This window comes from Pleurodeles waltl, chromosome 6 (genome assembly GCF_031143425.1).
Source record: "Pleurodeles waltl isolate 20211129_DDA chromosome 6, aPleWal1.hap1.20221129, whole genome shotgun sequence".
Classification (NCBI taxonomy): Eukaryota; Metazoa; Chordata; class Amphibia; order Caudata; family Salamandridae; genus Pleurodeles; species Pleurodeles waltl.
This window is the reverse complement of record NC_090445.1, coordinates 796178815-796191949: the sequence shown is the minus strand read 5'-3', so window position 1 is coordinate 796191949 and position 13135 is coordinate 796178815. Positions and strand designations below refer to the sequence as shown.

Genomic DNA, 13135 nt, shown 5'->3' with positions numbered 1-13135 from the left:
GCCACCAACAGACTGCCAGTGTTGGTGGTCTAAAGACCACTGTATTTGAAGTTGCATAGACTTTCTGCCTGTTCATGGGTGGAAATCCAACCCTGACGGCCTGGCGAATGGTGGAAGAGAGGTGGTTCTTCTGCCAGCACCACCACATCAACAGGAGTCTTCCTGCCGTATTACAATATGTAATACGGTGCGACAGGTGTCCTGTTTGGTGGTGCGTTGCTGGTGGTGGAAGATGCCAGGACCCATCCCCTCCCAGACGACCACCTCACTGAAACAGGTAAGTGGAACGTCCAAAAGGGGGGGTGTTGGGTGCTTGTGTGTGGTTTATGCGTGTATGTGTAGCGGAATGGGTGTGCGTGAGTGCCTGTTTGTATGTATGTGTCTGAAAGCAGAGGGGAGGGGGGTGTCAGGGTGTGAGTGCATGTGTGTTTGTATGCAGAGGGGTGGCGGTATCTGAATACATGTATGTGTGTGAATGGGGGTGTTTGAGTGCATGTATGTGTATGAATGGGGATGTCTGAGTGCATGTAAGTGTGCGCATTGGGGTGTCTGAGTGTATGTATGTGTGCGAATAGGGGTGTCTAAGTGCGTGTATGTGTGCGAATAGGGGTGTGTGGATGTATGCGTGCGGTTGGGGGTGTGTCTATATGTATTCGGAGGGGAGCGTGTGTGCTGCAGTGAGAGTGAGTAGATGAAAGTATTGGGATGCATACGAGTGGGGGTGCATGTGTGCAAGTCTGTGAGTGATTGGGGGTGTGCAGATGAGGGTGCCTGGATGCAAGTATGTGGATGAGGGTGTCTATGTGCAAGTGTGCGGATTAGGGGGGTCTGTGCAAGTGTGCAGATGAGTGGGGATGTGTGCATGTATATGTATGTGGAGGGAGGAGTGTGTGAATGTATGTGTATGCAGAGAGGGGCAGTGTGTGAATGTATGCCTATGAAGAGGGGGTGGGGGTGTGCATGTATGCGGAGGGAGTGGGGGTGTGAATGATTGCAGGGGGTGTGAGTTGGGATGGATGTATGTCAGTGTGAGAGCGGGTTAGGGTGTTAGTATGGATGTGTACAGTGGGTGGGTGCTTGGAAGTGTGTAGATGGGGGGGGTGTCTGCATGTGTTTGGACATGTGGGGGTGCATGTGCCAGTGACATGAATGGGCATTCCTGTCACTGGGTACTTTACAGCCAGAGTTTTTGTGGCAGTTCACTGCCTCCTAATACAGCTGGCGGCCTTAGGCCTGCCGCAGGCCAGGAGGAGCTCACGGCCGGCCACGTCATTGCAGCTGCCCCGTCGGACCGCAGGTGTGTTATGGAGGTTTGGCTTTGGCCAAAGCCCACAACTCGTAAAGCAACGGACTTTACCAACGAGTCAATAAACTCGGAACAGTCCATAGGAAGAATCACAATGTGCACTAAAGCGTCTTTCAGGTCATCAAACCTCTATAAAAGAGGGAGGTTTGCTTCTCTTCTGTTCATTGGGTTTCTGTAACCAGTCTACAAAAGGTCATAGTATAAGTCATCAGGTCCTTACTACCCTAATGTAAATTCAATAACTCATTATTACTAGTCTGAACAAAGGTGTGTTTAGTAAAGAGATGTTGCATCACCTCTTTAACTCGTCCAAAATCACATAAGCCAGGATAATTATTTTCAGTGAGTGGAATTGCCCAGTAAGCAGCTGTACCCACAAGATAGGATATAATAAAAGCTATCTTAGCTGTGTCGAAAGGAAAGTATTGGAACTGGCACTGACTCCAAAAGCCATAAAATGTACTATTGTCCCCCAAAAAACTTTCTGGCTGGGCTAGAGGCACAGGAGTACTTACAGTGACATGCCCAGGATTTTGCATTACCAATGGAAGGATCACTAGTGGTATTCTATGTTTTGTGTGCTGGCCGTAGAACAGGCCACATATCCTTATGAATGGGCCCAGCCCCTGCATCAGCTAACCAGGGTGACTGGCGGGGCGACATCTAACAAACTTATCCTTAAGCAGCAGATTCTACTGTTGCAAGGAGAAAACTATGCCTTGCACAGCAGATAATGCCTGAGCTAAATCATCAACCTGTAAATGGTCGTCCATATTGTCTGAGCTGTGGAAAGTGCCAGGCTCAGCCTTTTGTCACTCACTTACCTGGCCCCAACTATGAGGACAATGCTGGACCTCAAAACCCACCTGAGACAGGGACTGAACTAATGTAAAGTCAATCTGTGTTCTACCACTGCTTCCGGAGGGAATGTCGTGATAGAAGAAGGAAAGATCTTGTGTCACTGAGGAACTGCTTGGTTGTCTCATACACTAAAAGTAGGGTAGGGACTCCCTGAAATCACTGGATCTACTATCCTCAATGCAGGTACGATACACTAAAACAACAATAGACAATGTTGAGCATAGGTTCCCAATCCAAAATTACCTATCTATTATTTACACATTTTGTACACTTACAGATTTCACCATAAATGTGGCATGAGAGAGAAAGCAAAAAAAAAACACGCTTTCAAGAAATAACTGGAGATTATCTGATACTCTAAAACATACTGAATTCTGATTAAAACTCAAATATAAGTTCAAACTCAAGATGTTTCTCCCAAAATACTAGGTACAACTATTCAAGAAAACACAGAGGAACACCTTCAATTAAGGTACAATAGAGTTCAAAACGCTGTAGTTCAGTGCACTGGGCCTCAATGGGGAGAAAGCTCAAATAATGGACAGTATACGAAAATTAGCACATACTTTCAAAGGTAGCAGTCTTTGGGACAATTGCTGAACTATGGATTAGTGCACACTAGCCTGAGGTGAAAGTATTAGCCAATACAGTACTTGAACAGAAATCCAACGACAACCAGAAACTCGGTGCAAGAAATTCAAGAGGATGAGGACTTATAGGGCATGAAAGAAGACACTGGAAACATTGCAGATGCCTGGATCATGGAATCATCAGGAAGGTTTGGATGCCTAGAACAAAGGGAGTGTTCCAGAAAGCCACATGTTCCACATGGAAGTATGGAATATTCTAATGATCTTGGGGAAAATCACGTGTTACATACAACGGATATGAGGTCTAGCAGGTAGGAAGTGCAAATGGTAATTGATAATACAGAATAAAATGGAACCCCAAGTGCATGATGGTACAATTCAATGACTCACACTGGAAACAGGACTATCCTAAAAAGGCATGTGATATCTGCAGGTGCAAACTAGACTAACCTTGCATAGCAACAGAAAAGAGGGCCAATAGATCGGGTTTGCTGAGAGGGAAATCATGGAAAGATCGAGACTGGAAGATGACACAAGGGAAGCATGGCTGGTAGTACTCAGGGCTGGAGGCATCACAAGAGAAGGGTGCCATGAGCCTGGTGAGTAAAACCCATCACACAAAGTGCACAAATGGAGGTCATGTCAAATAATATGTCACACTCATCATGTATAACATGCAGATAATTGATATCCTGTTTTCGGTATGTAGAAGGTGGGAAAAATAATGCAATGCAGTACAGGGAAAAGAGCTGGATACATAGATTTTATTGGACATGTTTGTCACAGAGTATCCCATCTGCAAAACATGAAATCAAACACTTAATTCCACTTTACTCCCTGGCCTCACCCTCCAACAGAAATTATTTCCAACAAACACATTTGCTTAACTTACTCTACTGCTGTAAGAGGGAATAAGACGAGTAGGTGGAGGTTTTACTGTAGAATAGTAGGGTTTCACTCATCATCTTTATGTGCCTAATCTTTGGTTTGGTGAGACACTTTAGTTGACAAGTGTCAAAAGGGAAACATTTTAACAGTCGTAAATCCATTATGGAAGCCATTAAATATGGCCAGAAAAATGTGCACAAGCCAAGAATGGATTTTTCAATTTTATTGGTAGACTGGAACATAACTTAGGAAGAATAAAGGAGTAAAGTACTAGAAAGTGGGCACTGGAAGGGAAGGGAAAAACAACTTGTTTTTGTTTTGGTTTGCAATGCATTGAAAACTTTGTAGATGGCACATTAACTGAAGCAGAGGCACATTGCACAGCCAACACTGCAGTGTTGAATTGAACCATGCTGCAGTTAGGTCATGGGTTGCAAAATGCCATAGGCAGGGAGGTAAATAATGATGATGGGTGGGATCTGCCTTGCCTACCAGATACAGTGTGTATACTAGTAATTGTCAATAACAAAGCAATGTGACTTACCACCATCTGTCCATGCTACTGCGTCCTCCAACGGCCTCTGCATCTGGCGCACTGGTGCTGGCCCCTGCACTGGTGTTCTGTGCGGCTAGGAAAAACATGACTCCTTTTAGATGCCAGATACGTCTCCCCTTATAACTTTCTTTTTAACAAAATGCAATGCAATACATCACCACAGTTCGGTTAGCAGTATCTTCTCTTCTATCAAAAATATCACTTTGGGTATTTTGTTGGTTGACAATGCAGCCAGGTGTTAAAGCCAACCAAAAACGTTTCAGAATGGAGGGACACAGCTATAATGACTGTTATCCATTTGAAGGGCAATGAAGAGGTAGAATAAATTGGTCAATGAAGGACACATGGTTTTGGTTGGGAAATGCAATGGGGCCATCCTCATACTACTTTCCTGACTGCTGCACTGTCATTTAAACTGATGGTATAGTGATCAGTACATGCAACACAACATTGGGAGGGTCACCCTGACCATGGCCATTTTCTTCTTTTACTGTTTGAGTATGAGCAGGAAAAAAAAACTTTCTCAACAAATATGTGTAGAATAGCTTGCTTGGATCTGCAATATTCGCAGCAGAGTACCTAAAATCTATTTCTTAGGCCCTCATTACAAGTCCGGCGGTTCAAGGACCATCAGACTTGTGGTGGCATTTGACCCACAGCACTCCAGGCAGTCCAACCACCTCATTACAACCCTGTTGGTCGGACCACCAGGGGACCATCGTGCCCACCAGGAACATGGTTCCAGACGGTGTGACGGCAGTCGTAGTCGTGGTCTGCTACGGTGGTGCTGAGTTCAGTGCCACCGCACTGATCACAAATACAGTTTACACCAGTATTTTCACGGCGGGGACCCTGCCATAAAAACGCTAGGGGAAACATAGTGCACGGACCCCCTGTGCAGAATCCTCTGAATGTGCACTGTCTGCTTTGCAGACAGTGTGCATTTCGAGGGTGATGGTGTGTTATTGTATTGCTCCCTTAGGAGAGCCCAGACCAGTACCATAGCACTATTCCTGCCAGGCTGACTGGTAGGAATGTTGTAATATGATGTCCACGCCAGTCAACCTGGTGGGAACATCCTAATACGGTGGGGGGTGAGGCAGCCAGTTTGACACCCACCTCATCCCTGCAAGTTTTCCAGTCAGCTCGTCCGACCTCCAAACTCGTAATGAGCCCCTTACTCATAGAGTACCAGTACACAGGATATATAAGGTAGGGTAGAAGGAATGTTTAATAACAAATTAGGAGACAACTACAGAGTAAATCAGATAGGAGGAAGTCAGCTACAGAATCATGAAATATAGAACAAAGGATAATGCAGGGATAACAAGAATTAACAAATATTAGATAGAGCCAAGAGGATTAAAAAAAACTGTCACAGTGTAAGAAAAAAAACAAGAACAAAAATCTAAATATGGAGAAGTACAAGGTAGGGAAACAATATGAACAGGGGGTGTTATTGGGGCCAGCAGAGTTGTCAGTCGTAGCACTGATGGTGACAGTGATATTTCCTCTGGCTGCGGCATTGGGCACAGTAGCCCTGGCTTCAGCCTAACCCTCCTCCAAAGCCTTCTTTTTGCCCTTGGGTGCTCATGTAAGAAATAAAGAAGATAACAAAAATAGATTGGTGAAACAGTTAATCTCCCAGAAAATATTTTGACAGGCAAAGACAATAACATATTACACTTTTCTAAATCAGATTGCCTATGTCACCATTATTGAGTTGACCTATTTCTAATTTCTTAAACCTAAGCCCTATTCCAAATTTCCTAATCTACATTTGGAACCCCAAATGCAGTCTAACGAAAGATCCTTGCTTCTCAACCCTCTTTGATGGGCCAACACAGTTTCCCTTTTCAATGCATAAATGCATAATACACAGCACAGGGAGATTGTTCGGGACTATACGAACTACGTAAAGAAAGACACAGAGAACACTAACTCTTTGATATTACTACTACCACTATCTTAGTGACAGGACAGAGGAGTCTGACAGTCAGCCTAAGCGAGCACGGGGGAGTACAATTAGATAGCACCCGGCTTGCTCCATTTGGATCACATAATAACATTACCTACGTTTTACTTACCCCTGAGTGTGAGCTGCATGCTATTTACAGCATTGTAGAACACAACAATTAAATAATTACTCACAAGCCCCACAAACTGGACACCCAGCAAATCGAGTGGGTCCTGCTCATGGTCGAGGATGTTGGCCCGGGGTGTATCAACTGCTGTATGCTGTGCCTCATGCCAGTCCTCCTCCGCATGCACCCGCTCACACAGCAATCAATGCTCCCTACGGTTATACCCACTCCAGGGCCTGCCGTCTGCTGCAAGCATGGAGGGGAGGTGTCACTGCACATAACAAAATGGGTGTGGCCACCTCTGCCTCTGAAAAATGGCACAGGTTCTGTAACCCTTGGCTGCGCAGGTGATCACAAAGTGTGAGGTTACCAGACACACTGGTACACCCTCGTCCATGCTCTGCCATGGTGCTGGGAGGGGAAAAAAGAAATAGGAAAAAGGAAGCAGGTGGAAAACTGAAAAAAGTACAAAAGTCACAAAAAAAATAGAAAAGACACAAATGTCAAAATACCTAAACACAAAGACACACTAATAAAATAAAGGTAAAAGAGGGGTGGATGAATGGGATGGTGGAGGATTCAAAAGATTTAGGATGGATTGAGAAAACAGGCCTAGCATCATGCACAGAACAGGTAAAACAAAATGAATGTGCACATGCATATCAATGGTCTCCCTCATTTTGCAGCACAGAATGTACTACTGCCACCAAGCAGCAAAAACAGGGGGGCGAGCAAAATGCTGACTGTTTGTACAGTGAGGTAGAATCTCACAGAGTTCTTTAGAGACCCCATGGAACACTGCATAGCAAAACTCTGTGAGTTTTTCTCAGGCCTAGAAAAGAAGACCAAGTTATAGTGATCAGTAATAAACAAATTGTTAATCTGGTTATAGCTGTTGCCCCAGTTAACAGTGGTTAGATGGAGATTAAACACCAATTCCTTCTGTGTGATTCCGGTCCTGTGAATCTACTGAAAATCACTACATACTCTTAGATTCAATGATGTTCCTAATGGGTAAATACCTACATAGCCAGACACATGCAGGTAGAGATAGCATAATACCTATACTTGAAAATATTGTGTAGATACAGAATTTAGAAATGCGGCTCAGGCTATAAATCTGGAAGGTGCCTGGTATGTCCAAGAAACAATCAAAGCAAAATAACATTGTCTATGATAAATCCCCTTGGCAAATCAGAAGGTCCATTTAGAAGACTGCAATCATTTGTAGAGGTGCCAGTATGAAATGGTTTGAAATACATCTTGGTCATTCTCTGCTTGTTTTCTACATGGCTAAAGGCCTACCCCATCTGGAGACTAGATAGCCTTGTAGTTGCCCAACTTTTGTTGAGGGAATTATTGGCCATATTTAGAATTCCATCTTCTATTGAGACAGGTCATTGTATGTGCTCATATACAAATTAGGTTCTGCAAATAATATGTACACCATTCCAGATAAACCAAAAAGTCCTTTGCAATTAATGTCCTTAAAGTTTGGGTGTGGTGGAAAGAGCTAAGGGAGCTCTCAAGAACAAATTGGCCAAAGTATCTTTGCCAACTTGTTTAAAGTGGCCGGACACACTTCCTTTTCTTTTTATGATCATGAAAAGTACTCTTGACAAAAAGATTGGTTTAGTGCCCCATAATGTGATCATGGGAAGAGCAATGAGTCTTGCCTACATTCCTTCAGCTGCATGAGTTTCAGTAACTTACTCCATTGTGCTAGAATATTGCAAAGGTCTGGCTGAGATGATGAAATCTGTCTCTCAAAATGTTGCTTGTCACAGTCTGGATCCCGGAGACTGGATAGTGGTCTGGAAGCAAGTCAGGAAGAACTGCTTATAAGAATGGTGGCATGGATCCTATCAGATAATACTTAAGCCTAACACTGTGTTGAAGCCTGCAAGATTGCCGCAGTGGATCCACACTGATACAAAAAGAGTGAAGCATCAGTAGAAGTGGTAGAAACAACAACTTAATCAATCACTGATCCATAGGATTAAGCACAAAGTGGAGTTCAAAACTAAGCTCAAATTGCAGTGTGGATTCAGAGAGGGGTGAGAAGTTTGGAACTGGTTAAGAAAGAAATAGACTCATAAAATGTGAGGTCATTAAAAGTTCTGACAAAGAACCTGAACAGCTTAAAGTCCACTTTCAAAGTAAGAACCAGAGTGAACAGCTTTTGACATCTAGGAGCCAAAAGCATGAGTAGAGCAAGAAGTAGCCTATTATTCAAACGATGAGAAATTGCTTTTTGAAAGCTGAAGAAGATATTTCATGTAAAGGACTATGTAAAAGAAAGCACTGCAAACCAGAGAAGCTTGAGGGACAATTGGGTCTTAAACCAGTTAGAGTGAATCACTTGATGCTTAAAGGTAAAAAAAAAAAGAGAGTTCCAAATAGAAAATATGAGTTACCTGAATGGGTATATCCAGCTACCGTGTCAGAAGAAGAAGAAGAAACAGAAGAAGAATCAGAGATGGAAAGCTACGAATCAGTGAATCATTGTCAATACAAATTGAGAGTGCATATAAAATTGAAACAGAGACAGAAGAGCCACCTTGAGATATGAAGGAGACTGTTAGGAAAAGGTGACATTGAGAAATCTTTGTTGAACAAGGTAAAGACTAAAATTCATAGCCCGAAACAATGTTTTGGGAAAGTAATGAAAATAATTATTTAGATTTTTTTTGTTTTAATTACTGCTTTAAAATAAATCAGAAGAAAATAATAATTGTTTTCCCTTTGACTTTTTGAGCCTCAAAATATTTTGATCTCAAATAGAAAATGGAGAACAGCAAATGCTGTGAAATTGTAGGGTAAGTGACATTTTCTTTATTAGTTGGGCTGCTGTTGCTCTTACTGGCTCTGGTGGTGCATGTCTTTGTGAATGCGGAATTAACAGGTGCTAAGAGTAAATACAAACAAGATATGCTACAGTATCAAGAAAACTTTGTGGATTTCAATATAACGCCTATACTAAAATGACACATGAACATGTAAACAATATGAAGATTAAATGGTGCTTCATTTGTGCTTTTCTTCCTCCTTCTAATGGTCAAAGATCAAAGTACAATAAACTTTCAATTTCTTATTCATTTGTCATGTGAAGTGTATGTTGCTATATGTTAGACTTGGCATTCTTGGTGTGGTCTTCCCAAACATTTTGCCTCTGTTTCCCAGATTGCTCATGTGTGCTGGACTCTGCTTTCGCTGTTTTTGTTACTCTGGGCAATTTACAAAAGTACTATCCAGTGCTAAAGTGCAAGTGCCCCTTTGTAAAATGTATGTCTAATTGGCTTACAATGATTGGCATATTTGGTTTCGTAGTGAGTCCCTAGTACAGGCACTGGAGGTGACCTGGGCATGTAAATCAAATGCTACTAGTGGGCCACCCACATTAGTAACCCTGTAAACATGGCTCAGACCTGCCACTGCAGTGTCTGTGTGTGAAATTTTAAACTGCCTATTCGGCTTGGCAAGTGTACTCACTTGCCATGCCCAATCCTTCCATTTGTATATATCTAAGGCACCCCTAAGGTAGGCCCTAGGTAGCCCCTTGGGCAGGTTGCAGTGTATGTTAAAGGGGGGGGGGGGTTGTACTGATGTGTGTTACATGTCATACCAGTGAAATACTGCTAAATTCAGTATTCACTGTTGCAAGGCCTATCTCTCTCATAGGTTAACATGGGGTCTGCCTTTAAATAACTTTAAAGTGCAGATTCCCTCTGGGGGCAGATAGAAATATGGAGTTTAGGGTCTCTGAACTCACAATTAAAAAATACATCTTTTGGTAAAGGTTGTCTTTAGATTGTGTGTTTGAAAATGCCACTTTCAGAAAGTAGGCATTTTCTTGGTTAAACCATTCTGTGACTCTGCCTGCTCGTGGATTCACTGCCTGGGTCGGTTTGACAGATGGGCTATTTGCACCTCTCCTCTAGACAGTCACACAAAGGGAGCTGGGATGTAGCCTGCATATCCTGATGAGCCATCTGTGCTAGGAGGGAGGGGAGAAGTGGTCACTTACACTTGAAAGGGCTGTGCCTGCCCTCACACAATGCAGTCTCAACCCACTGGTGTGTGTCTGGGACCTGACCTGGGACCTGACCTGGGCAAGGCAGGATCTTACAAACAAGAGACACTTTCCTTTGAAGTTTGCCTACTTCAAAGGCAGAAAGGGTTATAAGTAGTGGACCCAAAACCCCTGAAAATAAGTTCACTTCTGGAACCAAGAGCAATCTCTGCCAAGGAGAAGAGCTGAAGAGCTGAGGAGAAGTGCTGCCATCCCTATGACCGTGCTTTCTTGGGCTATCCTGCAGTTGCCGCTTCTGCCTGTGAAAGGGGAATAAGGCTGGACTTTGTTGTACATTCCTGCTTGAGAAGAATCTTGAAGGGCTTGAATTGAGCTTGCCTTCTGTTGTTAAAGTCTCAGAGTCATCAAAGACTTCCCCTGCCAACACCTGGATTCTCTGCTGAGACTCCTGCCTTGCCAAGTGGTGCCCTATCCAGACCCTTGAAAGGTAAAGTTGGTAGACAAGAACTGAAAATCCACGCACAGAACACTGTGCGGGGAAATTTTACATGCACCTTCCGCAATGCGGCTGATAAACGACGTGCCGCTGACTTCTCAGCTGAAATCAATGCTCCACCTGCATCGCATTTGGGAGATCGACCATGGTGGCTGGAGAAACGATGCACAACACCCGTTTACGGAAGCTGATAATGACGCAAACCCCATGTAGCGTGGTTTTCTGATACCGTGCGACTGGATTTTTGACACATCGTCCCTTGCCGTCAAAGTCAACCCAACTCTACACCGACCCGAGGTGCCCCGTCCGGAAATTGACGCATCGCTTTCTTGTGTGGGAGAAAAACAATGCATTGCCGACCTGACCATAGAAGAAAACAATGCACAGCCTCAATTGCAAGTAAGGAATCAATGCATCGTTACCCTTCCCGATGCACACTCGCCAGTGCAGCTTTATTTTTTATGCTAACAGGGTACTTTGTGTAACAACAGAATTCCCACCGCTTTCTAAGGATTAAGGCCCTCATTACAATCGTGGTGGTAAATGCCGCCTACTGCTGTGCTGCCGGCTGCCAACATATTGTGCCTGCTGCGGTATTCCGCCACGGGTATTATGACCCACACTGAGAATTCCGCCACTATGCAGACACCCACACAGGTCTGCCACACCAAAGGTCAGTGATAAACTGGCGATAGCAAAACCCACACCGTTATGCTAACAGGAATACGCCCACAGTATCACAACCCACGAATCACTGCGGCGGTCTTTCAAACGCGGTAAACTATGGTCGGTACACACCGCTGCGCTCAAAATACACACACACTTACAAAACTACACCACATTGGACAATTCAAAATACACACACCTCACACACATACACACACCACACCCACACACCCAATCCAATATAAAACACACACCCACATTACCCACAACCCCTTACAGCAAAAAAATAGATATCAGGCCGAGAGAGACAAGCCAGGAGTACCCACTCAATCAGAGGCACAGAACACCATCACCCATACACCATTCACGCACATCACAGCATACACCCCAATACATCACCCCACACATCACCCCACACATCCTCACACATATCACTCGCACCACATCCATTGCACCCCAAAGACACCCCAGGTTTTCTGAGGAGGGGCTAAGGGTCATGGTGGAGGTAATCATCTGATTAGAGCCACAGCTATTCGGATCACAGGTGCAGCAGGCATCTATTGCAAGGAAGATGGAGCTATGGCGGAGAATCATGGACAGGGTCAACGCCGTGGGACAGCACCCAAGAACCGGGGATGAGATCAAAAAGAGGTGGAATGACCTACAGGAGAAGGTGCATTTCGTGGTAGCAAGACACCAGGTAGCAGTACAGGGGACTGGCGCTGGGCCCCCACAACTAACAACATGGAAGGAGCAAGTCTTGGCGATCATGCTGTCGCGTGGGCTCTCATTATCCTAAATGAGACTACTGGATTTCTAGGTAGCAAAGTCGTTCCTGGTGTGGGGGACTGAGTCTGACCCACCTAGAAGGACCTTTGTCACCTTCAATCTGGTTTTGCTCCGGCTAACTAGCAGTGCCTCATCTCTCCCAAGGAGAAGGGATGATTGGGCAGCCGAGCGCATGACATCTTTAGAACTTCTCAGGGAAGACGTGGTCACTCAGGTCCCAACCAGCTCTCTCATTTACAGTATGATCTCATATATAAATGACATAGGCAGTTTAAGTTTTATATATTGTTTTTAATAAAACAACTGCATTTTAGATAATAAGGCGTGAGCCGCAATAACCAGAACCATACAACACAGTAGGATTGAAATAGTCACGAGGAGAGTGAAACATAAGAATAACGCTATCATGGTGTTAATAATTTCTACTCTCTCTCAGCTAGTTCTATTTCGAGCACAGCATGTTAAGCTTCTAACTTGCCTTTCAGATTCCCTGGGAAGCCATAACCCCTCATACCTGAGTAAAGGCCTGTGATCTGGTTAAGCATCTGCAACGAGGCAGTCAGCGTCTAGTTGTGGTTCCCTGGTCGGAATCTCCCTCTTACGTGTATTGGGACAAGGAAGTGTTTTTATAACTAACATGTCAGTGTGATCACAAAATGTCCCTACGCAAGAATGCCAAAGACTAAACTCCTACCACGTCTATCGGCAATGTACCAGACTGTTTCCTTGACTAAAGCACAGATCTCGTTGCGGTGGGACAGACATTGCGGAAGAACAGCAGCAACAGCAAAACAGCAGCCAACAAAGCCAAAGTAATCGGAAATCCCCCAAAAATGCTTCCGAAAATAGAGTGAATAGCCGAAGGT

General features: G+C 44.1%; 1 long non-coding RNA gene across 1 annotated transcript in view; it reads right to left on the bottom strand.

Annotated features, from left to right (window-relative positions):
* LOC138302046 (uncharacterized) overlaps positions 1-13135 on the bottom strand; it is a 56600-nt gene that overhangs the window by 5721 nt on the left and 37744 nt on the right. Inside the window, exon 2 of the long non-coding RNA XR_011205242.1 lies at positions 4190-4274. This is a non-coding gene — a long non-coding RNA (uncharacterized lncRNA). The remainder of the gene's footprint in view (positions 1-4189; positions 4275-13135) is intronic.